General features: G+C 45.1%; 1 pseudogene; it reads right to left on the bottom strand.

Annotated features, from left to right (window-relative positions):
* Nucleotides 1-1,042: 1,042 nt before the first annotated feature.
* On the bottom strand, nucleotides 1,043-20,282 carry LOC149871846 (cytosolic phospholipase A2 epsilon-like; annotated as a pseudogene).
* Nucleotides 20,283-27,973: the final 7,691 nt, after the last annotated feature.

Here is a 27,973-nt window from a genome sequence, read left to right as displayed (position 1 = left end):
CTCTACAAACTAACAATGTTTAATTCATTCCTGAGGTACTCCGCATTGCCACGTGGCCCTGAGAGTATCCTCTAGAGCATGTGCATTATTGGTGTCAGGTAGTGAATCTACTAGTTCTGCTTGAGTCATGTCTTGGTGCTCAAATAGCTAAACTTGTGCTGTTTGTTGCCCAGCTGAGACCTTAGGCAAAACAACCTAATTCTGTGTTCCAGATCTCACTCTCTTCTGTGCCCTGAGAATGATTTCACCTATTTTCATGTACCAGGGGTGGCCAGCCTACTTAAACTCATGCCTAGTAAACTTTGGGCCGTTGTCAGATAATACTACATCAAGTATAGCATGTTCAGAAAAAAGATTTAATATGCACCTTTTTAGTTGTAGAATCTTGTAATAAGGCTCTCTCGAGGAAGTGAAAATAGCAGTCTAGCTGGTTCCTCCCTCCCCAGCAAAGAAACAAATCTAGCTACAAGGGGGGATTTTTCTTATTCCACCAAAATGAGCTGTTTGCCTGATTTTTCCCATCTTTTTGCCTTACGCAACAAGCCATAACAGCCTCTTTTGAGTGTCACTGTTCAATTAAGGCTAGTTTAAACAGTATCTGGCCCAACTTAATTTGGCCTTAATTGGGCAAATGACCTCCATGTATCCTTTTAAATTATTTTTATGTAGTACTTTGTGTTTCACAATCCTTGTGCCTAAGAACAAAATCTTCTCTAGCACTGACCTTCCATTAAAAATAATAGTGATGATATGCTCTCTGCTAATTGTCTCAGTTACTTTCTACAGAGTCCTATGCTCAGCAGTAGCTCTATCAGTCATATCCAAATTCTACCTAAGACTAGACCACTTTTTGTAAACCAAACTGTTGTACAAAAACAGTAAACTTAAAAACAGATATTAAAATCTAGTCATTTAAATTTGACAGTTCTTCCTTCCTTTAGTATTCTTATTAAAGCAATTTTGACAAACATGCAGCTTACTATACAAGTAGACTATATTCTTCAGAACATTGCTCCTACTTAACTTAAACATGACTTTAGAGTTATTCCAACAAGTTGGCAAGACTCACATTTCCTACTGCCATTTTCTCTTCTTTGGGAAATGAATTTAGAGGCAGAATGAGGGGGACATTTCTGTTTGTTTTCTCTTAATTTGAAGTAGGCTGAAAAATAAACAGAGCTAAGTTTTCAAACCATCCAATAGCTTGTAAAATTCAGGTACTTTAGGGGGATGTATGCTCTCCAGGAAAATCTCTCTCAAATTTTTATTACAGCAATAAACACTCTTTTGCATATTTTCAGTTAACATAAAGGGAACAACATCAATGTATTTTGCTTATTAAAGTCAATGATAACATACCAAACAGGAACATGGTTTCTCTTCCGGTAGCAGAATCTTTAATTCTGATTGATTATACTTGGTATAATGGAATACAATAGGATCTGTAGGGTGAGAGTAGGAGTCCAGTGAAAGTTTCTGAGTCTCTTCATATGATCCTTTCACAGTAAATATGAAGTTTTTCTCTAAAGATGACAGACAGAGCACGCAGAAAAAATTAGGATTATCATCACAAAAGTAAATAATTACAGTACTAAGGGATTCTCCCTGCTGTAGTTTTTACATACAGGCTTCCTGATAAATTCAAAGAGTTCCAAAATACCATGAAATTCCATTGTCATCCAGAATGAGCTAGAATGTGAATTTTTTTTTAATCAGTTAAAGAGGGATTTGGATAACTAAAGAATTTATTATATAACCTCAAATATGTAAGAAAATTGTGCTAAAGTTTTGATTATACAGAAAAATTCAGATTTGAAGGACTGTGGCACGGATCAGTAATTATGCAACTCCTTACATGTTTCCTGCTGGTAAAAACTACATTTCACAATTAGGTCATAAAACTTGCTATAATGAAATGAAGTATATTCCTTTTCTATATATAATTTCCTTTGATTCTATTCCTATAATGCATTACATTTTCCATAGAAGAATGTAGCTATTAGGGCTGTGCGAAGCTTCGCCAGCTGTTTCAACCCATTTCGAGCTTGAAACAGCGAAATTGAAACAAAACAAAGGGTTTTGAAACAGCCTTGAAACGAGGCCAGTTGAAATGTTTTGAAAGTTTCGAAACATTTTGAGTTTTGAAGCAGCAACCAGGTGGCGGGAGGCAGGGGAGAGCCAGGACTGCACTCCAAGCAGCTCTTGTAGCCCCATGTGGCTTAGCCCAGCGGGGAGCACAGCCCTGGCTCTCCCTGACTCCTGCTGCCAGGCTGCATTCCATGGGGCTGGCAGAACTGATTGGAGCGCAGTGCTGGTTCTGCCCACCTCCCACTCCCGGGCTGCACTCCAATAGGCTCCAGCAGCCTCATGAAGCTCATCCTGGTGGCCGGAGGTGGGCAGAATTGGCGCTGTGCTCCATCTCCTGCCACCAGGCTGAGTTCCATGGGGCTGGGAGCTGCTGGGAGCTGAGCCCGGTGGAAGGAGGCAGAGCGCAGCCCTGGCACTCTGCTCCACTTCCCCCCTTGGGCTGAGTTCCATGAGGCTGAGAGCCTCTGGGCGCCAAGCCTGGTGGAGGGAGGTGGCACCCAGCCTCAGCACAGCGCACCACCTCCCTCTGCTGAGCTTCAAGCTGCTGGGTGCTAAGGGCTCTCCACCAGGCTCTCCACCAGGCTCAGCACCTAGCAGCTTGGAGCTCAATGGAAGGAGGCAGCACACGGTGCCAGGGCTGCATGCTGCCTCCCCTCCCCTGGGCTCAGTTCCCAGGCGGCAGCAGCAGCCTCCCGCCTGCACTCCTGGGACAGCTGTGGGGCTCTGCCAGACTCCTCCAGGGGTGCGGGACCCTGATCTGACTGCAATCACAGGAGGCTGCTCCTCCTCCAGTTTTGTGCTTCCCCATTATAGCCTATGGGCAAAACAGGAAAACAGTGTCAAAACCGCAAAACTGTTTCAACTAAATGAAATGAAACAGTGCTTTTGAAATGAAATTAAACTTGAAACAAAACACTGTTTCATCAAAATGTCGAAACAGAAGTAGAAATGGAACAGTGCTGTTTTGCTCAGGCCTAATAGCTATATATATGGAAAATGCACCAAACTACAATCCTATGATTGTATACATATCAAACCATTTGCACTCTGATGAACATTATTAAACATGGGAAAATTACAAACTAAGACTGAGAGCTAGTGAAAATAAGAAAAGTTTTGAAATTTTCAATTTTTTTCTACATCACAGTTCAAAACCACCATTTCTTTGTCTCTTTCTTATGATATTTTCTAGGATTATTTTTAAAAGATGAAATGCATTGGAATTATGTTATACATCTTTGTTTACCAAAAATGGGTTTGTTTGGGGGTTTTTTGCTGCCTTTTTAAAATTAAGTATTAACCTGTGTCTTCTTCCTTCATCCATCCACTGTCCACTTGAACTTCCAAACAGGAAACTTCACGAGACTGCAATGAACAATGAACAACAGTGATGAACAATCAACCAATTCAATATATAAAATGTTGTATGTACAAGCCTGATTCCCCAGTATTACTTTTGCCTATCAGGACTAGTAAGAACTCGGATAAATAATCTCCTTTGTAACTTTAGATGATGAGAGTGAAATTGGCAGTCTCTGGAGTTATGACTAGTCTTTGAAAGGATAATAGCTGTGGTCTGCTCCAAGATTTTCAAGAACTGAAAGCTGGGGAATGAAAGAGAGAAATTACAGGGAACCTTAGGACTGCATAAGCGTGCTAACATGAGCTATTCAACAAACAGGATCGTAATATATTTGGAATGATCTTCCCCCTGGAAAGTTTTGTAATAATACATTTTTTTACTGTCACTAAGGTGTATGAGCATTAGTCCAAAAATCTCGTAGCTCTTCTTTTACCATCCTGTGCAATGATGGAAAATAAATGGCTGTAAAAGAGCTCTGGAGAGAAGTCATTTTAGGGCAGGGGTGGCCAATCTGTGGCATGGGCAGCCTCTGTGTGTGGCACTCAGCAGATTGGGGAGGAGGCAGACAGCACAGCATCAGATTAAGCAGGGAGCAGAGCAGCAGATCAGACAGGGAGCACAGGGCAGGGAACAGAAAGCAGAGCAACTGATCAGACAGAGAAAGAGGATCACAGTGGCACTTGAGGATGGTGTGGGACTTAATCTTTGGCATGCCTGCAACAAACACTGGACCCACTTCCCTGGGAATGGTGAGGAGGCACTAATTCAACGTGCTTAACCCCTGGTACTCAAATCAGATCCAGCTCATGGAGCCATGTCATTTGGCCTACCAGGCTCCCTACAGGTCCAAAAATTTGACAGCAGGAAAGCAGCAGCATTTTTAGTTGCTGCTCCCCTGCTGCCAAATGTCTGGACCTGCGGGGACCCTAGTGGACCAGATATCATGGTGCTACACACTAGACTGGCAGCACAAGGCCTGACCAAGGTAGAACAGGGCCCGGTCTGGGTGCTGACCCCACAAGGGATCTGACCTGAGGACTGTCCCCACACCACTCATTTGGCCAATGAGGCCAAAAGGTTGAGCACTACTGTGTTAAGTTATGAGAACAACACCTGATCTTCACCAGCAGGTGGGACTCGAGAATCCTGAGTTCATGGGGTTCAAAGGTAAGACTGATTCAGTCTCTAATATGCATTCTGTCGCAGTGCACTCAGGTGCCCTGCGCCTGAGAGCAGAGACTGCTCTGGGGAGACCCCTAGTGGCAGAAAGGGGGAGGCTCAGCTGCCAGTCACCAGGGCTGCACAGGTGCTGGTTGCCGGGACAACTGGTAAAACCAGCTGACCAGGAAGGGGCAGGGCTTATCCCTTCTTAAGCCCAGGTAGGAGGCCAGGAGGGCAGTTCCTCTCCAGCAGCTGTGGGAGTAGGGATTCAGCTCAGATAGACAGAGGGGAGGACTCTGGCCATGAGACCATCCCCTGGTCACTGATGAGGTTGGTGGAGCCCTTCTTCCCCCGCTCCCTCGCTCTCTAGTAGGGAGTAGATTTTTGTTCGACCGGATGGTCTAGTTTTTATGTTGTAGCCCGGGGGCTTTATGTTTTCTGTTTACTGTTTTGAATAGAGGACCAGGCGAGGCTATTAGGGGTGGAGGAGGCCTCATAGGAGCTCCACAGTAGCGTGGGGCCTCCTGGCGTGGAAGAGGGCGCAGGATTGTTAGGGGGTGCATTGGCCCCAGCCCAGAAGCCCCGGAGCGAGAGGGAGCAGCAGGAAGAAGCCCCGGAGTGAGAGGGGGAAGCACGGAGAAGCCCCGGAGCTAGGGGGCAGGCCCCGGAGTGAGAGGGGGCAGCAGGGAGCCCCGGAGCTAGGGGGTAGTGAGAAGCCCCGGAGCTAGGGGGTAGTGAGAAGCCCCGGAGCGAGAGATAGAAGGGGGCAGCAAGGAGCCCCAGAGCGGGTGAGAGAAGGGGGCAGCAAGGCCCCAGGAGTAAAGAGGGGGGCCAGAAAACAACAAGGCCCAGGTTAAACCATGTCAACTCCATCTGTGAGGCTTGGGCTGTGGTGTAGGGGAGGAAAAGGAGCCACAGGTGGCACCCCCTGTCACCGGGGCGCGGAAAAATGGGCAGCCTCCCGCTGATTACAACCATCTTCTAATCAAATAAGATCAAGGCATGGCAGGAGAGTAAGCAGGCGGTTGGCTCATTACAGGAGGGAGGAGCCACTCCCAGAAAGGCTCCAATATTGATACTCCTGTCACACATTCCTATAGTGTAGGCAGGTATAGGAGCACTGGCTATCAGAGACTTCACAGCTACTCCACTCCTGCCTCTGTCAGCAAGAATGTTTGTGTAGGAATGATGACTGCAAAACCATTCACAGATTTGTTAGCCCCAGAACTAGTATGAGAGTCATGATGAAATGAAAAAGAGGTCATGGAATTTTAAATTACCACTAATACGCCATTAGTGATGATCTTTTCTGGAGGATCCGGACTGAAAACAAAAAAAAAAAGTCATGACTAGAAGAATGTGAACTGATACTATGGCTTATACTTATATATTTTTTTTCATTTTAATCTATTGTGCTCTGGGGGGCAGGTCATAATTTTAAATAGGATATGGTTCATGGCTAGGAGCAGATCCAGAGCAGGTGCAGTGGTATAGCTGCACCCTCCTTTTGGATGAGAGTGCACCACAGGAGCCTTCAGAAATATTTCAAATCCCTAAAACAGGTGAAAATCCTCCCTCCCTTCTCCTTGGTACTCAAAGGCACATTCTCTCACTTGCCACTTCTGCTTTCCCTACTGGGACAATGCTAGTGGCAACAGTGTGATGGGAAAGTAGATTGCCCCTCCCTGTCCAGTGTCTTGGGAGGAGGCATGGGGAGGGGCATCCCTCTACCCATCCCCACTGCCACTGTCCAGTCATCCCTAGCTGAGCCTAGTCCTTGTGCAGCCCAGCTAGGATGGGCAGAAACAGCTCTGGAGCTTCCCCTGTCCCCCCAAGACAGAGGGGAATGCAGCAGCAACAGATCTAGGACAGAGAGAAGGGGAGGGGAGAGAGTGTGCTTCTGAACATCAATGGAGAGGGAGAGGGGATTTTTACCTGTTTCAGGGACTTTAAAAAATTCCCAGAGGCTCCTGTGGCACCTGCAACAGTGGGAAAGATGAAAGCTGGGAGCACAGGAGTGCAACCACCCCTCCAGTGCGGGTTGCTGCTCCTGCACCCTCCTTTGGGAAATCCTAGATCCACCCCTGCTCATGGCATTGATCTAATTTGTTTTTCTTCTCCCCCTCCCCACTCATGGCAATATCAGGAAAAATTAGCAGAACTAATGAGCACAATCTTGTAGCAAGGGTAATTCTAGCAGATGTACAGGACAGTGTGCAGCAAGTCCCAATGCCCAGTAAACCAGACATTTAAAGCTCCTGCTATTATAGTAAGCATACTCCCTATTGCTGCTTTTCTGAATTATGACTATTACTAATTATTATTATTTTCATCTTCTCTGTTTTCAATTGGAATTTACTCACATGCTCTGAAATGTGAATTCTACCTCCAGTGCCTCTTGTGTCTGTAAGAGGGAAATTAATTAATTAATTCTATTTAAAAGGGTTTGACTACATCCCAATAGTCATTAGCTGCTCTTGATGTTGAGCATAATAACTCTTGAAAGAGTCATCACAATTAAATATGGTGTCTCTGTTGTTTTAGCTTTTCTGTGAAATGCTACAAAAAGATGGACATTATTGAATAATAAGGCAAGTTCTTAACTGTCCTCACTAATCGAGTCAAAATAATACCAAGGGCAGTGATGTTACTGGGATAAAAGACTCTACATCCATCTATTTATATTAAATATTCCTGCCAAGACCCCTACTGTTCTAGCTATATACCAATGCTAAATACATTGGTGGAGCTTAGGGAGTCATTGTATTTAGCACAGGAAAAAGCTATGGAACAACATAATTTTTTTAAGAATAGACATCTACGTTTGACTTTAAATTCCTTCATCAGGGCATCCCAATATGCTTAGAAGCATGTAAAATCAAAATGCATTTAAAGTAAATGCCTAATTGTTTTCTCATGGCACTTCAGTGTGAGATATGAATTCCTTGCTTAGGAATGTTTCAAAATATAGGTCCTTTGTGCGAAACCAGAAGGCCACAAATCTTGCCCTTGCTGGGCCAAGGATTAATTCATGACATTAGAGTCATATATCCTAAACTTTTGATACCTGGGACATGCTTTTTTCTGGATTAAAATTGATGGTACACTTCACTCTTACACCTGGAAAGCAATATCTCTGTATTTTTCTCAGAAATATAACCCATTCCATTCTCTTTCCCAAGGAAATCATACCAGTGATGAGATGCACTACTAATAATAACATCAAATACATCTTGCTTTAAGCAAAACATTAGGGTCTATTCCAGTGGTTCTCAATCATTTTACCTTCAATGCCCCCCTCCATATCTTTTTCTGAATTTCTCAGAGCCCTACCTGAAAATCACAGAGAGAGATCTAAACTCAGAAAAGATATGGAGGGGGCCTTGATGTTAAAAAGATGAGACACACTGATTTAGCTGGGCAGTGGAGGAAGGACCTCATTCTGCCGTGCCTTGTCTGCTCCCTCCTAATCCCTGGTCTGTAGCCCAGGTGGCAAGGCCAGCCCCTGCTGCTGAGATGGTTCCTGCAGGGTCTCAGACACCAACAACCACCCTGATGGCCCATCCTGCCCATCCTGGGAACATGGGAAGTGTGGAGGGGATGAGCTAGGCTGAAAAGAGTCGCTTTTTCTGTGTATCTGGCTGCCCACCCACTCTCAGCAGAGTGCATCTGCTCATAGTACAGTGAGGGGGTGAGGAGGACCAGCAGATGGGCTGCCTGGGGGCAGGAAAGACAGCAGCGGCAGTGGCAGTCCCCGGAGAGCTAGGAAGTAGGTTCAGAAAGTCTCATAGGTAATTTTGCATGTGCCTATAGGTAAGGTATACAGATGTACAAAGAAAAACACACATCTTTCATCTGCATTACATGAAGTTTAGGAAGTAGATTCTGGGTTGGTCTCAAAAGACCAAAAAGTTAAGCTTATAGAAGGATAAAGCTTGTTTATTCAGGGAGCCCCTTTAGCTTGCTGATCTGCTGTGCTCTCCCTCTCTTTTCCTGGGCCAGGGTAACAACTTATACCTAGCACTCTTAAAGGTATCCACACATCTTCCCCCTTTACATATCCCATGTAATACTAGCATTGGAAGTTCAGTTCAACCCATTGTTGAAGCACATTTTAACAGGTCTCTGTTAGTCTTTGTGTTGGCTTTTTAGCTCTAAATGTTCTTCTCAGTTTCTCTGCATTCTCAATACTTATTGGTTCAGTTCTTGTTTGGTTTCCTTGTTCAGAAGTCTCTACTTCTGTGTCATTTTCAATCTCTTCTATTATTCCTTGCTGCTTTGTTGTTAGCTCTGTTTCCTTTGGTGAATCTCATGCTGCTGCTTCTTTTCACCCCTTTACAAGCTGCAAGTGTCATCTGTTCCTTAATACCTTTCCTTCTGATGTGACTACTTTATAGGATCTGGGAGCTACTTAATGGGAAACTAGTGCATTATGTTTCCATGTTTGTCCATCTGAAATAAGCACCAAATCTTTGTTGCGCAGGTGTGGTAACTCCCTCGTACCTTGCCATAGTACCATTTTTATTTGAGTTTGTTGAATTGTTTTAATGTGTTCACATTTTGCTTTTCATTCTGATGAACATTATCCACAAGATTTGGCAGCCTAGTTTTGGGTTTCCTGTTAAACAGCATTCTGCTGGGAATGATCCATGTTTCATGGGTGTTACCCTGTAATTTAAGTGTGACAGGTAAACATTAATGTGTGAATCTCTAGCTTTTTAAACAATTTCTTCACTATTTGTACTCTATTTTCCACCAGACTTTTGTATTGTGGATATTTAGAACTTGAAGTGTTGTGACAGAATCCATATTTGTGTACAAACTCTTTAAAATCAAGACAACTGAATTGAGGTCCGTTGTCTGTACTCACAATTTGTGGAATCCCATGTTTAATCAAATCAATTTGATGCGAGTTATAACACAGTTTGCTGTTGTGCTTTCAAGCAATGCAATTTCAGGATCATGGATGACTGCTGCCTCCTGAGTTATGATGGGTACTTGCCCCCACAGTGGCCAGTCAGCAACCGGGGGTCCCCCCACAGCTGATTGCACCGACGGGGTGGCGTGGAGGTTCCCCTGCAGCTGGTAAAGCTGACCCAGAAGTGCCAGCAGGAGAACCTCCCCCCGCAGTTGGTGTGATCAGCCATGGTAGGGACTGCTTCTCCTGGTGCCCCCACTCTCCAGCCAGCACTCTCAGGGGGGGCACCAGTGCTCTCACTTGCCCCTCCACCCATTGCCTAAGCAGGGAATGCTGGTGGTTAGGTGGTGCACCAAAGCTCTCAGGGGTGCATGTGCACCCCCATGTACCCCCTACATGGTGCCACTGTTCAGGATTGTGAAAATAATAATCCAGCACTAATACATATTTTTTTCCTGCATGGCTGAATACATTGCAGGGCTACCGACTCCTCCATGACTGTCAGGGGCTCTTTTCTTTGTTCTGATCTGTACTTTAGGCACATTGTACAAGGCTTTACAGCATCTTTTATGATATTATTTATGTTTGGCCAATATAGAGCACCCCTTGCTCTCCTTTTGCATTTTTAATGCCTAGATATCCCTCATATATTCTGTTTAACATGTTTATAGCATTGCTGAAACAAGAAGTTGTGAGCCTTTGAACAAAATGCCATCCAGTACTGACAACTCTTTCTTGAACTGAGAGTAGGGCCTAAGTATCTGTTTTCCAGGCCAACTAGCACAAATAGCTGTTATCACTTTTTGCAATGTGGTGTCCTGAGCAGTAGCTTCTGCAATTAGTGACCACATTTTATCTGTGACAGGAATCACTCTTTTAATTAGATTAACATGTACTATGTCTGAGTCTGGAATTCTGTCATTTTCCATTTTGTCATATGCTCTGGACAACATATCTGGAATAGGTAGATGTTTTCCTGGCAAGTACTTTATTTCTAGATCATACATTTGCAGTTGAACGAAAAGTCTCTGTAATTCAGGTGGCATGTCTGATAACCCTTTCTTTGCTATAGTTACCAAAGGTTTATGATCAGTTTCAGCTATCACAGGCTTCCCATAGATGAATATATGAAATGTCTTACAGCCATACACCAGAGCTAAACTTGCTTTCTCAATTTGTGTATATACACACTGTGACTTAGACTAGAGAGTGTCCTAGATGCATATGCTACTGGTCTCCAGCTATCCCCATGTTTTTGAAGCAAAACTGCTCCAATGCCTTCTTTAGAAGCATCTGTTCACAATGTAATGCGTCTTTTAGGGTCATACTATTTTAATACTGGAGTTTCATTATTTTTTGCTTAATTTTTTTAAATTCAGCTTCATCTTCATGTTCCCACTGAGCATTCTTTTGTGGGAGTGATCTAAGGTGTTTGGTCTGCTTTGCTATGTTAGGTAGATATTGGCCTACATAACTGATCATTCCCAGTAATCTTTGCACACCTTCCTTATCTGTGGGGGGTGGCATGTTTGTAATGGCTTTAACCCTCGTAAGAACAATTTGCACCCCTTTTTCAGAGAGTTTTCTCCCAGATATGTTATTTCTTTTTTGTTTGTTCAGTTTGAAACCTGCTCTGTGAACTATTTATAGTGCCTTTCTTAGCCTCAAGTCATGTTCTTCTATGGTTCCGTCAAGACAGTCAAAAATGTGTTGAACCTTTCTGTGAAATACTTCAAATGTAGCACACAGTCCAAAAGGAAGCCTATGAAAGCAGTACCTTCCGAAGGTCGACTAAAGGTACATAATCTAGCGCTATTCTTTTCTAGGGTAACTTGCCAAAATCCAGAAGACTTATCCAAAGCGAAGAAATATTTAGCTTCTGCCACATTGCCAAAAGCCTCTTCTCTGGTGGGAATTGGATGCTCCTTTCTAATGTACCTGTTCATTTGCTTAGGATCCAGACACAATCTCAAAGATCCATCTTTTTTTTCTCTTATGACCAGTGAATAAACCCAAGCAGTTGATTGCTCTACTTTTCCTATTATGTCCAAGTTAACTAATATATCTAATTCCTTTTTCAGTTTCTTCCTTAGTACAGGGGGAACATTTCTTGGAGCATGTATGGTGGGAGTATTTGGTTATTTTAATTCTATCTTGTACTTAGTTAAAAGTTTCCGTATGCCTTGAAGGACATCATAAAACTCTTCTTCTATGTTCTTGCTTTCTGGTCCCCCATTGGCATCCCCTTAATCAAACCTAGAGTTTTACACATTCACAATCCAATAAATTGACACTAGCTTTCCTGAGACTCTTACAAACTGAACTTTTACTATATTACTTATGTGTCTAACATGCAGTGCACAAATACCCTTGGTTTTAATCATCTTCTCATTATATGCTCTAAGTTTCACTTTCTTATTCTCATAGTATACAGGTTTAGTTTTCATTTTTTGAATAATGTATTCTGGTATTACATTGACCCGTGCCCATGTATCTAATTTAAAACTTACCATTAGTCCATTGGTGTCCTTGGTGATTGTCCAGTCCTCAGAAGAATGAAAGTCTTCTTGCGTTGTGCCAATGGGGAATTGTTCCTCTTCCTTGTTGCATAGAGGAAGCACCTGCTGTTTCTTGTATGCTGCATCCTTCTCCTTTCTGCAAACTCTTGCAAAGTGATTGAATTTTTTGCATTTGTTGCAGGGCTTACCAAATGCAGGGCATCTCATGGGTTTACCCCCACAGCATCTACAGCTAACCATTGTTTATTCAAGCAATTCTCTTTGGCCTCCACTTACCTGCTCCATAGTGAGATCCTCCTTTCTATATTGTTTGTGTGTTGCCTTAGGTTTTTGCAGTCCTGTAATCCTGTTCAGCTTGTTCTGTTTTTTCCTCCAGTTTCGGCACCCTGGTATCTGTTATCTCAGCTGCTTGGCACATTCTAAGAGCCTTTTCCAAATTAAGCTTATGATCCTCTAACAGTCTTTTCCTGTGGCTTATATCCCTTAGACCTAATACTATTTGGTCTCTGATCCTGGACTCTTTTAGTTCTCCAAAGTTGCATGCCTGGCCCAACAGTCTGAGGTTTTTGACAAACTCCTCTATTGTCTCACATTCTTCCTGCTGTCTCATGTGGAAATTATACTGTTCAAAGGTTTCATTTTGTTTAAGTACACAACATTCCTCAAACCTTTTTACTGTTGTCATAGTTTTTCTGTTCTGCTTCTGACAGTTGTAAGTTATTATAAAGAGACAGAGCTTCTGAGCCTGCTATATTTGAAAAAGATAGCTACTTTGAGTGGCTCTTCCTTCTCTGTAACTCCACTAGTCATCACATATATGGTGAAACTGTTTAAATTTCTTCCAGTTTTCTGCCATATTGTTAGACAGCTTTAATACTTCTGGAATTCAGAGTTGCTCCATTTTTCTATCTTTCTTTGCACCCCAATCCTGGTACCATGTGTTGTTCTCAAAAGGCCAAGGAGTTAAGTTTATAAAAAACTTGATAAAACTTGTTTGTTTAAGGAGCCCCCTCAGCCTGTTCTCCCTCTCATTTCCTGGGCCAATGTAACAACATATACCTGGTATCCAGGTTGTAGCCATATTGGTTTCAAGGACTCAGAACTTGTGGTAGAGGTGATATTTTTATTAGACCAACTAGATGTTTGCAGAAATATTTCTTTAATTGAAAGCTTTAATTGGAAGCACCTTCTAAGGGTGCTTGTGCCTGAAAGCTTGCAATTACAGAAATTTCTTTAAAATTAAAAAAATATTTCTTTAATTGCAAAAAACTAGTTGGTCTAATAAAAGATATCACCTCTACCACCACAAGTCCTGACAACTTATACCTAACACTCTTAAAGATATCCATATAGATTCAAGCATGTATTTCCTTCACCTAGCTTTCAGGGTTTAATCCTTACCTTTGCATTTAACACAAAAGTCAGGAGGGTTGTTTCTCCAAGCTGGATTTTAGCTATATCAAAGAGGACAGTGAGGAGACGTTCATCTTTATGACTGTATTTTCATCACAAACTTTCAGCTCCAGGATATTCTGGGAACAGAGGTAAAGAATTTTAGGAAGACTTTCTTCTGTGATGACACAACCTCAGTTGCAAAAGGAAATCTTTAGGTAATTAAGGAAGACAGAGAAAGTAAAGGAGAAGTGAGAGAGAAAAAAAGAGCATGTGAAAAGATGATATTGGGTAGTGTGGGTGTGGGATTGATGTAGCTGTGATTGTTCAGCAAATATGCAAGAGACAAAGATCATTGTAGGTGATATCACTTCTTGGTATAATAAAAGATATCACTCACAATAATCTGCCTCTTCTTGAAAACCTGATAGTCATACATGTTTATGTCCTGAGCATAATAATTTTAGTCCCCGTTCCCCTGCCCACCCTTGTCCCCACACACAGACCCATTTAAATATAAATAACTATTCTGAAATATGACACTATTCACCTATCTGTAAGAAACTTGTTAAAAGCCCAAAGTGTTATTCTTATGTACAAGAATGTTAGGAAATAAATGCTGATTGAAGCAAGGCCAAATCATTACAGTATGATTATAGTCTCTTCTTGAAAACTATTTTTAAAGTCACGTGCTCTAGTTGCCACCCCCCTGCCCTGCACCCTGCTTAAACAGAGAGCAGGGGGAGTGGCAATGCCTTAGCCTGGTACCAGCACACTGAGCTGGGGAAAGGGTTTAAACCCCCTTCCTGACCCCAGCCTGGGTTTTCTGGGGGGGGGAAATCCCTCCCAGGTTTTCCCTCCCACCCTGCCCCATGCCTCCACCCTCTCCAGCATGGAAAATTCTGGAAGGGGCTGTCCCCCCTCCCCCTGGCAGACCCAGTTGTGGTCCCCAGCCGGGTTTCCCACCCCCAGTCCCTTGTCATCAGCCAACCCTCACTACTCTAGCTAGGGAGCAGAGGGGTGGAGCCAACCCTGCTTTCTAGACTAGACAACATAGCCCAGCCCAGGGCTGCAAAGCATCCTGGGATGCTGGAGGACTGTGAGTTAATTTGAACCAGGAAGGGGTCTGGGACAGGTTTGACCTAAATCAGTTAAATCTGATATTACATTTGACCAGGTGTATCTTAAACCAGTATAACCTTGGTAGTATTCCAAGAGGTACCTCCTCTCCAATTGAAGGGATCAAAGCAGATGCACAAGCACTGTGGGAGGTGTAGGGACTCTCTTCCCCCTATAGAGCAGAGCCAGACCACCAATGGGGACTTAACCATATACCTTTTAATATTGGGAACATAACAGGCATAAATCAGAGGGTATAGTGGACACTACAATGCCCCACGGGGGCAGGATTCAACAAAGATTAGACACTTACAATCATTGACAAGAAACAGGGTTAACAAAAAATAAAACACAAGCAGCAGAACAAACAATACAGGTTGGTGAAATATAAAAAAGGCACAAAATGCAAAATGTCAAATGACAAGGAAATATAGGGTCTTGGACCTGGAAGGGAAGAATTATAATGGCCCCTTTCCACTGCAAGAAGATCTTCTTCTTGTTATTTTATTCACCCCCAAGCCACCTCAGCTAGGATTTGAACCCAGATCTCCCACTTGGTGGGCAGGAACACTGCCAAACAGCCACCACTTCTGGCACTATGCCAGCCTGCTAGGGGTCTTGACCTTCCCAGAGACCTGGCCTCACATTAAGCTGCCTGGCCTCTGATTGGAGGAGCTGGAAGCAGAGCTGGGAACTTCTCAGGTCGCTGCTCAGATCCTTCCTGGAGTGGGGGGAGCCTCTCCTGCCGGCCACACACCGCGCTGCTGAGGGTCCCACTGCTGCCTGCAGGTCCTGCTCTTTCAGGCTCTTCCAGGGCACTGCTGCTGGCTCAGCTCTGTGAACCTCCTTCCTTGTTGTCCCTTGCTGGTCTCTCCCCTGAGTCAGCCCACACTGTCCCTTTTATCCCCTTCCAGGTGACCCAAGGGGCCAATTGGGACATGGGGCAATGAGTCTCTGGTGCCTGATTGGTGTGGAAAGGGAATCCCAAGTCCTCCAATCATCTTTTACCCCTTCAAAACCCCTGGACTAGGTCACTGCCAGCTAGCCCAGCACACCAGTTTCAGCCATTTTGAAACTGGTTTATGGGGACTGAACTTCTATTCTGTTACAGGTTTAAACCAGTTTCTGATCTAACAGTGGACTTCTACCCTGCTGCTTACTCATTGAGAGAGATGCAGCAGCCTTTTTGCAACACAACCTCTTCATGCTTCTAATGTTCTATGTTTTAATATTCTAGTGAAGAAAATCAGCTTCCCCACCTAAAACACATACTCAATTCTGAAGGCTGGTTTTGTGTTAAAAACATCTCGATGCATGTAATTTTGCTATATATCGTTATATTTCTAAATAAATCGTTATATTTCTAAAAGAAGCATTTGGGAAAAGGATGCTAAGATCAGATTTCAATATAAGCACCCTTGAGATTTCTTGGATAAGCCAAAGAGACAACCCAACGATATGGTTTTTTTAAACACAAAAATAAAGATTTTGTTTCTTAGGATCCAAATTCATACTTCATCCTTGAATCTCTGCCTGCTAATAGTGTACATTTAATTGTTGTTTTGGTTGCTACTATAGCCAGTAACCTATAAAGATTTATGTGAAGCAGAACTTAACTGGAGATCTCCAGACCAATAATAAACAAATAAATAGAAGACAATAATCTTACTTTGACCTGATTCTATATCCTAAAGTAGAAGGTTTCATTCCACACTGGATCTCTGCAGTTCTTTATGGTCTTTGTCTGGACACTTTCAGGTGAAGCAGTCAGCAGAGACAAACTTACATAACAATCAGATTGGGTACCTGCATTTTAAAAATAGATAGATCATAACCAGCATTACTGGAGAACCTTAGTGCATAGAAATTAACAAAGTTTCATATACATTTGGTGAATCTACACGTGCAATTAACACATGGCAATAAACTCCAGTGCAGTTCATGCCAGAGTTTATTTCCCTCATTTACACATGTTCTCAGGACTGCAGCATACAGTATTGAGCCAGGGTGGAGCAGCCCCAGCATGGTAGGGGGCCTAGAGGGTCAGTCTGTCAACCCAGGGCTTCTCTGCCTCAGCTCAGCATGCTGCTGAGGGACTGGCTGGTGACAGCAGTGGGCCCAAGCAATAAGACACAGAACAAATTGCTGTAAAGTATGCATATATTTTGTTATTGTACAGATATTTGTGCAGGGAGGATGAGCATCCTAGGGCAGGGAAATGCACCCCCCCCCCCCAATGCCTCAAGGCCAACATTTAACCTAGCACCCTTTAGCAGGGAACACCAAGATTAGGATGACTGGCATCACCAGTTCGAAATGTCAGTTGAGCTAAAATGAATGGGGTCTTTAACAACTCACTGCAGCTGGAAAATGTCAGGGACCCAGCTGCTTTCCATTCCTCCCCCTTTGGAGATGGGGAAAGGGAGATCAGCGGACTCCGAGATGCTGGGAGTCCTGGAGACCCCTGTAGTCTTTCAAAGAGGTACTATTTTGTAGTGCTTTCATCATCTATGTAGCACTTATAGGCAGTGGAAAGCAGGGGCTAATGTGGCTTAGGCCCCACACATGCAGGGCAACAGGTAGGGCCACAAGGCAGCCAGGCTGTGGGCTCCCAGTGGCTGCAGCAGGGGTGGAGAAGCACACATGCAGCAGTGAGGGAGGGAGTGGGGCTGGGACAGAGGCAGGCCTTGCACAGCCAGGGCAGGGTGTGGGATGGAGATGCAAGTGACTTGTCAAGGGAGCGCCCAGCGTGGGGAGAGGGTGGTGGCTCCCATCATTGCATGTACCCGGGAGGGTATGGGGGTGTGTGCCCTGGATCTGCATGTGGAGCAAGGCTGGGCTGCTGCCATGGTCTGGGTCTGGGGTGACACCAGTCTCTTCCTGGCGGGGGACTGGGCCTGGCTGTACTCAGGGCGGGCAGTGGCAAGCACTTGGAGGGGGTTTTGGCAGGGCTGCAGCCACCCCAAAATTTGATGTAGCCCTCCAAAGGCCCCCTCCCAGAGCTGCCCCAAGCACAGCCCAGCCCAGCCCCACTGGGAAGAGCCTGGCACTGCCCCAGCCCCAGCCCCAGTCCATAGTGGCAGCCTGCCCTCACTCTGTGCACAGATCCAGGGCACACCCCACCTCCCCAGACCCTCCTGAGGTGCATGCAGCTGCGGGAGACACCACCCCCTCCCTGAGCCGGGCACCCTTGGACAAGCCACTTGAAGCTCCATCCCACACCCCACCCTGACTGTGCAGGGCCTTCCCCAGCCGCCACCCCAGCCATAGCCCCAGCCCCACTCCCTCCCTCACCACCATGGGGGGGAAGATTCAGGCCCCAGTGGTGAGGGAGGGAGCAGGGCACAGGCAGGAGCAGGGAGTGGGGTGAGTGGGGCCCCAGCCAACCTGGGTGGTGGAACAATGGATGCCCGGGGGGCAAGTTCCCCCCCCAATCTGTGTTCAGGGTGGGGGTGTCTGCTGCTGCATGCTGTGCTTTCCTCCCTGCTGAAGCTGCCCTGGGAGTGGTCCAATGCCACATGCCTGTCACCACTGAGCTGTGTTGCGCCCCTGCCTGCCTGGTGGTGGGACGCACATGGCATCACACCATTTCCAGGGCAGCCACAGCAGGGAGCTAAGCACAGTGTGCAGCAGCAGCCATTTCCATCCCACACACAGATCGGAGAGTCACGTGCCCCCTGGGCCTCTGCTTGTTCCACCACCCAGCCTGGCTGGGGCCCCACTCACCCCAGCCCCTGTTTTTTCTGTGCACTGCTACCTCCCTCACCACTGGGGCCTCAGCCTGCCCCCACTTCCCACAGTCCTGTCCATTTCCCATGCCCCTTCCCCCACATGCTTACTTCCGGGGGGTGGAGGGGTGCATGCACGTGTGTGCACACACACTTTGCCCTCCCCAAATAATTTTTTTCCCTCCACCTATGGCAGCATTACAAAGCTAAACCAGCTATAGAGGGACTTCAGTATATCTGAGCATGAATCCCAAAAGATGTCAGTGCTTATTGGCATTCTATGGGTAGATTTTGCACTTATATTCCTTGCTGCTCTATGGTGCAGTTGACTACCTGGGTCTCCCATACAAAAGACTCTCCATTCCTCTGTATGGGTCTCCAGTGAAGAGGAGCACTGCTCATGCTTTACTGTAGCTGGGTATTATGGGGAGCCTTTGCTGTGCCATGCCACAGCTATGTGGTGGGGAGAAGCATCAGTGGCAGCCAGGTCTTAATGTAGAGGTGGGCAATTATTTTGGCTAGAGGGCCACTACATGAGTTTTGCTGTCTTTCTGAGGGCCACGCTTCTCTCTCTGTCTCTCTCCCCACTCCCCATTCCCATGCCACCTGGAACTACAGCATGTCCTGACCCTTTTCCCGACCTGGAAGTTACCAGCCACATCCGCAGCTTATGCCAGCACGCAACCAGCATGCCAGAAGCAGCTCTGGGTGGGCACATGTAGCAGGAACTGAACTAACTAATGTAACTGATGTTAACATACAGTGTAATAATAGTGAAATGTAACCCATGTTAGTCTTGTCCCATAGCAACTTGAAAACTCCATTTTGTATCCTTCTGCTTGACATAAGTAAATGAACTCTGCATAGTCTTTATGTATGAGTGTGTGTAAAAGGGTGAATAGTGAGAGAATGGGATAGAGATGGGAGAAAAAGATTTAACTTTTTATGTAAGCAACAAGGTGCCAAATGTAAGTTACCAGTCAGTAAACTAATTAATGAATGGATGAAAAATCCCTTTGAGGCCAAGCATAAATGAGATAACAAAGAGGAAGAGTGCACACATCCTGCCAGACGGGCAGCAAGCACACTCCAAGGCTGAGATACCAACTTTGACAACCAAACTGACCTTGGGCTGAGATAAGCTGAAGATGAACAAAGAAAAAACACAAAAAAAGAAGCTGGGCATGGAAAAAACCTGAAGTGCTGAAACAAAGGATGCCAATCCCTATAAAAGAAGATTTCAAAAATGCCAAGTTGGGTGAGTCTCTCTCTCAGCTGCTGATTTGTCAGAGCACAGACAGAATGTGCTGTTTCACCACATTCCAAAGCTGCTATCTACAAAATCTTTCTCTCTCTCAATAAGGCCAGGGGCCAGCCACCCAGTGCCATGACTGAACAAATGCTGATGGTAACTATAATGTCTGAATGGAATGGTTGTTTTGTGTTTGTGTCTGTGTGTGTGTTTGTGTGTGTTTATATGGGTGGTGTGTCTGAACCTCTATGTCTAATTCATGTAATCAATAAATGCAGCAGTTTGCCATATCCTCTTTTATAAGGTCTTGCTCTTGATTTGGCAATTGGAATTTAAAGTGACACACAGGCATCAGCTATGAACACAGCCAGCAGGTTCCGGGTGGAGATCAGGACATTGCCACCCTGCCTGTAACTGAGGCACACCCTGATTCCCACCCTGCCTGTAACCTGCTGACATCTGCAGCTTATGTCAGCACCCACCCAGCGTACCAGAAGCAGATTCAAGTGAGTGGTGGTATCAGCTGTGAATGCAGCTAGCAGATTCAGGGTGGGGATCAGGGTGTGCTGCAGCTCTGATCAATATCCAGAATGGTAAAATACAAACCACCATATATAAGGAACCCATGGACGTACATAGATATCCACACAGAACTAGCAATCACCCTAAACATACCAAAAAAGCTGCAACTTACAGTCAAGCTTTCCCATACCACTGAATTTACACTGAGGAAAATATCCATGATTGTCACCTCACAAATCTCAAAAGGGCTTTCACCCAACAAGGACACTCCTCCAGAGAGATAGATTGCACTTTTGAAAGAGTCATTGAGCTACCATGCAAAGAATTGCTACAGTACAAAAAGAAAATCCCCATGAATCGCACGCCATTAGTTTTGACATACCATCCTTCCCTGGAACCTATACTGAAAATCCTCAAACAATTGCAACCCATACCAGAAGAAGATCCAATTCTTAAAGATAACTTTCCAGAGCCACTCATCCTAGCCTTTAAATAAGCACTAAACCTCACTAGCCTCATCACCAGAAGCAAACTTCCTATGACCCAAACCATACCAAATGGATCCAGATCATGCCAGAAAATGTAAAACCTGCCCACACATCTCCAGCAGTCCCACAATAATTACACCCCACTACAGAACCATCACCATTCCTGGATCTTACACCTGCACTTCCAGAAATGTAATACATCTCATCCAGTGCACCAAATGCCCTGATAGAAAATATGTAAGAGAAACCACATAACAAGCATGTACCAGAATGAAAAAAACACAGAAAGTCCATCAAAGACAAAAATATCCAACTACCTGTAGGTACCCACTTCTCACAAGACAATCACTCCCTCTCTGACCTCTCAGTTCTAATCCTCAAAGGGAATTTACAAAATACCTTTCATAGACAAGCCTACAAACTTCACGTCATAAATCTACTGGATACAAAAAAATCATAAACTTAGTATAGACATTGGGTTTATGACACATTACAACCTATCTGACATTGGATACCCCAGATAACCTGCCTTCAGCTGACCACTTGCATTCCTTCACACATTTCCCCCCTTTTCCTCCTCCTCCTCTATCTCTACCCATTGTCTTCCAAACTTAAACTCATTTGCATTTTAACAAAACAACATATTGTAAATTAGCTTCTTTTCTACTTTGGAGAACATATAACAGGAGCAGAGTCTCTCTATGCCTGACAGAGGGAGTTTGTGTTGAAAACTTGCAAAGAACTTTTTTCCAAATATTTAGTAGATCTACCAAGAGGTATTTTAGATCATGAGGAATAGATTTGTGCACCACAAGCAACATATGCTACCTAAAACCAGAAGATTTAGAGTTAAGTAAGGATCCTACCCCCATGTTTGAATCTCAACAGTGAATTCTAACTTTTGTGCATTACTTGGAAAGTTATGCTTCAATGTTTGGCATGCCTAAATGCTGTGGCCCTCTTGCCCTAAACAACTTACCCAAAGTTACACAGAAAGTCAACAGGAACCGAATCCAGGCTCTCACATCTGAAGCTAGCACCCTAATGACTGGCTCATTCTTCAGCCCTCCCAGTCCTGAGATGCACATAAAATGTATCTGCGGATATTTCTAAAGACTTTTTTCCCCTACCTTCAAGGTGTGATGGCCAGAGTCCCTAAACAAACAGTAACCTGAGCATGATCATGATATTATCATATATAACATAATCCAGTCTCATGTCTTTCATGCATTATCAGTTGTAGGATCTAAATACTACTGAAGTAGAGCAAAATCTATTTAGCACTCATTTCCTGTCTCCAGAGCATACTCCTTCCTAGAGTTTTTACCAGCAGCCTGAACAGCACTTGGAACTAAAGGAAAAGGGAAAAAGAAGGCAACATCATCTAGTATTTCCCATATTAGGCAATTTGTGACATGAGGGAGATCACTCTTCTTGGTCTATAGATTTAGATTATAACAGCTACCCAAGGTACTTCGAAGTGGGATATGCAGAGCATGTGTGGGTGAAACAAGCAGAATGTTCTTGGATAAGATAGACAGAAAGATAAATATTGCTGACAACTGGTAATTGAAGGGCTGGTTTATCGTGTGTTAACTGAGCTCACCCATAATTGTTACTATTACCTATGTGTGTCATGGTAACCCACAATTAAGAGCGGGGCCCCATGTTTCTAGGGCCTTTTCACTGCATAGTTAGAACTCCTACCCGACTTGAGAAGATTACAATTAAGCATTACACACCACTGAAGGATCTCATATCACAGGGATTTTGGAGGCAATTAAGAATGTTTTAATTTTAGCTTCTAAGACAAATAGGAAAAAAATTGTTTATAGCTCTTGATAAAGCTTCCTGGTGACCCACATATAAGTTTCTTTCTCTGTTCAGATTGCTTCTCAGATATTTCCTTCAGGACTTCCCTCCACCTGGTCCAAATTCAGACTTTCATAGCAGCCGGTAGTGTGGTGTAATAGCAGAATCACATGCCATCATTTCAGTTTCATCTTACCACAGGAGAGATGAAAGGATGAAATCCTCTTAGAGTCAATATTAAATATCGCATTTACTAAAAGTTAGCTAATGGCAGCCCTTTGCTACTAGTATTACTAGTGCTAATACAATGCATAATAATGCTATGTAGCACCAACCCATACTATTGATGATCAGGTAGTGTAATCAAAACAGATAAACTCACCACTATGTGATATGGTTACTTATGGTCAAAGCAGCATAGTTTCTTTTCGTTAGCAAGAGGCTTTTTAAATCTTCCCTGAAACATGGCAAGAAACCCATGTGAAATTCTGGTTTGGTTTGTTAAGCTGTCACTGAAAGAAAAGGAAGTTCATGGGGAAGCACTGGCTGGCAAAATGCAGTGTAGTGCATATAGCTAAGCTCTCCAATAACAGATTTGAACATGGGATTCACATCACATCCTGTGATCAGGGGCAGATCAGTGGGGTTGGGGGGCTGAGAGTATAGGCACACCCCGCTTTTGATTCCTGCTCTGTTTAAAGTTTAAAACAAACTGCCTCTCAGGAACAGTCACATTTCTATTCAGGTGGGGATGAGAGAGTAAACTGGGGTGAGAAGGGGCTGAGGCATCATGGGAGTAGGGAGGTGTGAGGGGCAGATGGGGTTAGGAGCTGAGAAAGGCAGTGGGGTCTGTGGAAGTAAAATGGGATGTGAGGAAGGTTGGGAACAAGAGGGATTGTGGGTGAGGGGGATTCCAGGGCATGAGAGGGACTGCAGTGAGGTTTGACTGCTCAGAGGAGTGAAGGGGCTGGTTAGCAGCCAGGGGGGCTGAGGCATAATGAGGATGAGTCTGTGCAGGGTGTAGTGCATTCATGTGGACAGTGAATGGGCAAGGTAGGACTCAGTGGGTTGTGAGGGGGATGGAAAAAAATTCTTGGCAAGCTTTTGGGTACAGTCACCCTTCTTCAGGCATAGGGAGTCCCTGTTTCATGCTGCTCATCCATATGGGCACCCATAATGCTGCCAGAAGAGATCCTGAGCATATCAAAAGTGACTACAGGGCTCTAGGTGAAAGGGTGAGGGGGTCTGGGGCTCAGGTTGTGCTCTTATCGATCCTTCCAGTCAAGGAAAAGGGAACAGGCAGAAGCAGGTGCATCCTGAAGATCAACACCTGGCTGTGCAGGTGGTGTTGCCAGCAGGGCATTGTCTTTTTCAACCATGGGTGTTCTTCCAAGAAAAAGGATTGCTGGGAAGAGATGGGCTCCACCTGATGAAAAGAGGGAAGTGTATCTTCCTAGACAGGTTCTCTAACCTAATGAGAACCTAGGTTCACCAGGTAAACTAGGTTCACCAGGGGATGGAGACCAAAGCTCTGAGATAAGTAGGGAGTGGGAGACATGGAGGAAGAGCAAGTAGGAGGGGGCAATAGGGAAGGTGCTCTCATACTCTCTAAGAAATCAGAGCAATTAACTAGTTACCTCAGGTGTCTGTACACAAATGCACAGAGCCTTGAGAACAAGCAGGAAGAATTGGAAGTCCTTCCACAATCACAGAACTATGATATTATTGGAATAACAGAGACTTGGTGGGATAGCTCGCATGACTGAAGTACTGTCACAGATGGGTACAAACTGTTCAGGAAGGACAAGCAGGGAAGAAGAAGAGAAGGAGTTACACTTTATGTAGAAGAGCATATGATTGCTCAGAGCTCCAGTATGAAACTGGAGATAGGCCTGTTGAGAGTCTCTGAGTTAGGGTCAGAGGGGAAATGTCACCAAACTGGGGTATATTAACACACTAGAGGGTAGGGAGTGAGTCCAGGCAGATTTGGACAGACTGGGGAAGTGGGTCGATCAGAATAGGATGCAATTTAACAAAGATAAGTGCAAAGAGCTGCACCTGGGGAGAAAAAAAATCACCAATACACCTATAGACTGGGAAGCACCGTTCTAAGTAGCACAGCAGTGGAAAGGGATCTTGGACACAAAAATGAACAGGAGTCGCCAATGTGATGAGGTTATAAGTAAGGCTAACCGCACTCTTTCCTGCACTAGTAGGTGCATCACAAGCAGGTTTAGGGAGGTGATACTTCCCCTCTATGCAGCATTGGTGAGGCTGTAGCTGGAGTACTGCATCCAGTTTTGGGCACTGCACTTCAAGAGGAATGTGAATAACCTGGAAAGGGTTCAGAGGGGGGCTACTTGTACCATTGAGGGCCCAGCGCTCTTTCCTGATCAGAGCAGGGGGTCAGACTCAATAATCTAATAAGTTTCTTCTGACCCTAGAAATCTATGAAATCTATCAAAGCAACAAGAGTGATGTTGTGGTGGGGGTTTGCAATAGACCACTAGACTAGGAGGAAGTGGTAGATGAGGCTTTCTTCAAACAGCTAATGGAAGTTTCTCAATCACAGGCCCTGGTCCTCATGGGAGATTTCAATCACCCTGACATCTATTGGGAGGGCAATACAGGAAGTTTTTGGAGAGTGTTGGGGACAATTTTCTGATGCAAGTGCTGGAGCGGCCAACTCGGGGCCATGCTCTTCTTAACCTGCTGGTCAAAAACAGGAAAGAATTCATAGAGTCATAACATCATAGAAGTAGGGTCGGAAGGGACCTTGTAGATCTTCAAGTCCATCCCCCTGCCTACGCAGGAGAAAAACTGGGCTCAAATGACTCCACCCAGGTAGGCATCAAGCCTCTTCTTAAAGACCCCCAGGCTAGGAACCAGCACCACTTCCCTTGGAAGTTGGTTCCAGATCCTAGCCACCCTGACTGTGAAATAGTTCTTACGGATGTCGAATCTAAACCTACTCTCCAACAACTTGTGGCCATTATTCCTTGTTATGACAGGGGGCGGTAGGGGAAACAAGGTCTCTCCCAAACTCTTCTGGTCCCCCCTAGTGAGTTTATAGATGGTCACCAGGTCCCCCCCTCAGCCTTCTCTTGTGAAGGATGAACAGGTTCAGGTCCCACAGTCTCTCATTGTAGGGTCTGCCCTGTAGTCCCCGGATCATTCGGGTGGCCCTCCTCTGGACCCTCTCAGTGTTGTCCACATCCCTCCTGAAGTGGGGCGCACAGAACTGGACACAGTACTCCAGCTGTGGCCTAACCAGTGTCGCGTAGAGGGGGAGGATCACCTCCTTGGTCCTACTTGAGATGCACCTGTGGATGCACGACAAGGTCCGGTTAGCCCTGCCAACCGTAACCTCGCATTGTCGGCCTATGTTCATCTTGGAGTCAATAATGACTCCAAGATCCCTTTCTGCCTCCATGCTCTCAAGAAGGGAGTTTCCCAACTTATAAGTGTGCTGCTGGTTAGTACTGCCTAAGTGCAGCACCTTGCACTTGTCACTATTGAAACACCTCCTGTTTTTGTTAGCCCACCCCTGTAACCTATCCAGGTCTTGCTGCAGTCTTTCCCTCCCTACTAGCATGCTCACCTCACCCCAAATTTTGGTATCATCAGCAAATTTAAACAGGTTGCTTTTCACCCCATCGTCCAAATTGCTGATAAAGAAATTGAACAGTGCGGGGCCAAGCACCGAGCCCTGGAGTACTCCGCTGCCCACTTCTCCCCAGGTCGAATATGACCCATCCACCACCACCCTCTGAGTATGACCCTTCAGCCAATCTGCGATCCATCTGACTGTGTAGGCATCAATGCCACAGTCGCCTAGTTTTTTAATGAGGATGGGGTGGGAGATGGTGTCAAAGGCCTTGCTGAAGTCCAGAAAGACTACGTCCACGTTGACACCTGCATCCAGTGCTTTTGTGACTTGATCATAAAAGGCAATCGGGTAGATCTGACATGACCTGCCCCTAATGAAACTGTGCTGTTGCCCTTGAGCATCATCCCTGAAGCCAACCCATTGCAGATGTGCTCCTTGATGATCTTCTCAAAGAGTTTCCCTAGGATTGAGGTAAGACTGATGGGCCTATAGTTGCCTGGGTCCTCCTTCCTCCCTTTTTTAAAGATGGGGACCACGTTGGCTATCTTCCAATTGGTGGGGAATGTAGTAGTGGATAGCAACTTGGGCAGCGGTGACCATGAGATGACTGAGTTCAGGATCCTGAGAAAAGGAAGGATGGAGAGCAGCAGTATAAGGATCCTGGACTTCAGCAAAGCAGACTTTGACTCACTCAGGGATCCCCTGGAAAGCCAGACTGAGAGGGAGAGTAGTCCAGGATAGCTGGCTGTACTTTAAAGAAGACTTACCAAGAGTGCAAAAACAAACCATCAAATGTGCAGGAAGAGTAGCAAGAAGTATGGGAGAAGAACAGCTTAGCTTAGCAGGGAACTCTTCAGTAAACTAAATCACAAAAAGAAAGCTTATAAGAAAAGGAAACTTGGACAAAAAGCTAGGGAAGAATATAAAAGCATTGTTTGGGCATTCAGGGCTGAAATCAGAAAGGCCAAAGTGCAACTGGAGTTGCAGCTAGCAAGGGATGTGAAGGGTAACAAGAAGGGTTTGTCAGTAGCAAAAATAGTATGAGGGAAAATGTAGGTTCTTTACTGAATAAGGGAGGCAACCTTGTGACAGAGGATGAAGAAAAGGCTGAAGTGCTCAGTGCCTTTTTTCTATCAGTCTTCATAGGCAAAGTCAGCTCCCATACTACTGCACTGGGCAGCATGGTTTGGGGAGAGCTTGTAGGTGGAGAGAGAAAAAATTATTTTGGGGGGGCTGAGCATGCATGCATGCACACATGTACCCCCAATCCAGCAGGTAAGTCTGTGGGGGAAAGGGCCCACCCCATGCAAATCCAGGGGCATATGCCCCCAGTGCCTCCCAGGTTGCATGTAGCAGCAGGAGCTGTCTCCTGGACAAACCACTCATGGGTCAGTTCTGTGCCTCACTGGCTGTGTAGTGCTTGCCCTAGCCCCAGCCCCAGCCCCAGCCCCAGCCCCAGCCCCATTCCCTCCCCACCCCTGCTATAGTTGCCGGAAGCCCATGGCTGACTTGCCTTGTGGACCAACCACTGCCCCATGTTTGTGGGGACTGAGCTCCATTACCCGCCTTTTTGCTGCCTATGGGAAAACATGAATAGCTCTCAGTGGGGAAAGAAGACATTAGGGACTATTTAGAAAAGTTGGATTTGTACAAGTCCTTGGGGCTGGATGGGAAGATCTAAGGGTGTTGAGGGAGTTGGCTGATGTGATTGCAGAGCCATTGGCCATCATCTTTGAAAACTCATAACAATCAGGAGAGTTCCCAGATGATCAGAAAAGGGCAAACATAGTGCCCATATTTAAGAAAGGGAAGGAGGATCCAGGGAACTACAGAGCAGCCACTCTTACCTCAGTCCCTGGAAAAATCATGGAGCAGATCCTCAAAGAATCCATTTCTAAGCACTTGGAGAAGATGATGATGAAACAGTCAACAAGAATTTACCAGGGGCAAGTCATGCATGACCAACCTGATTGCCTTTTATGATGAGACGATTGGCTCTGT

This window comes from Crocodylus siamensis, chromosome 2 (genome assembly GCF_052110815.1).
Source record: "Crocodylus siamensis isolate JL-2025a chromosome 2, ASM5211081v1, whole genome shotgun sequence".
Lineage (NCBI taxonomy): Eukaryota > Metazoa > Chordata > Crocodylia > Crocodylidae > Crocodylus > Crocodylus siamensis.
This window is presented reverse-complemented; position numbering and strand designations above follow the sequence as displayed.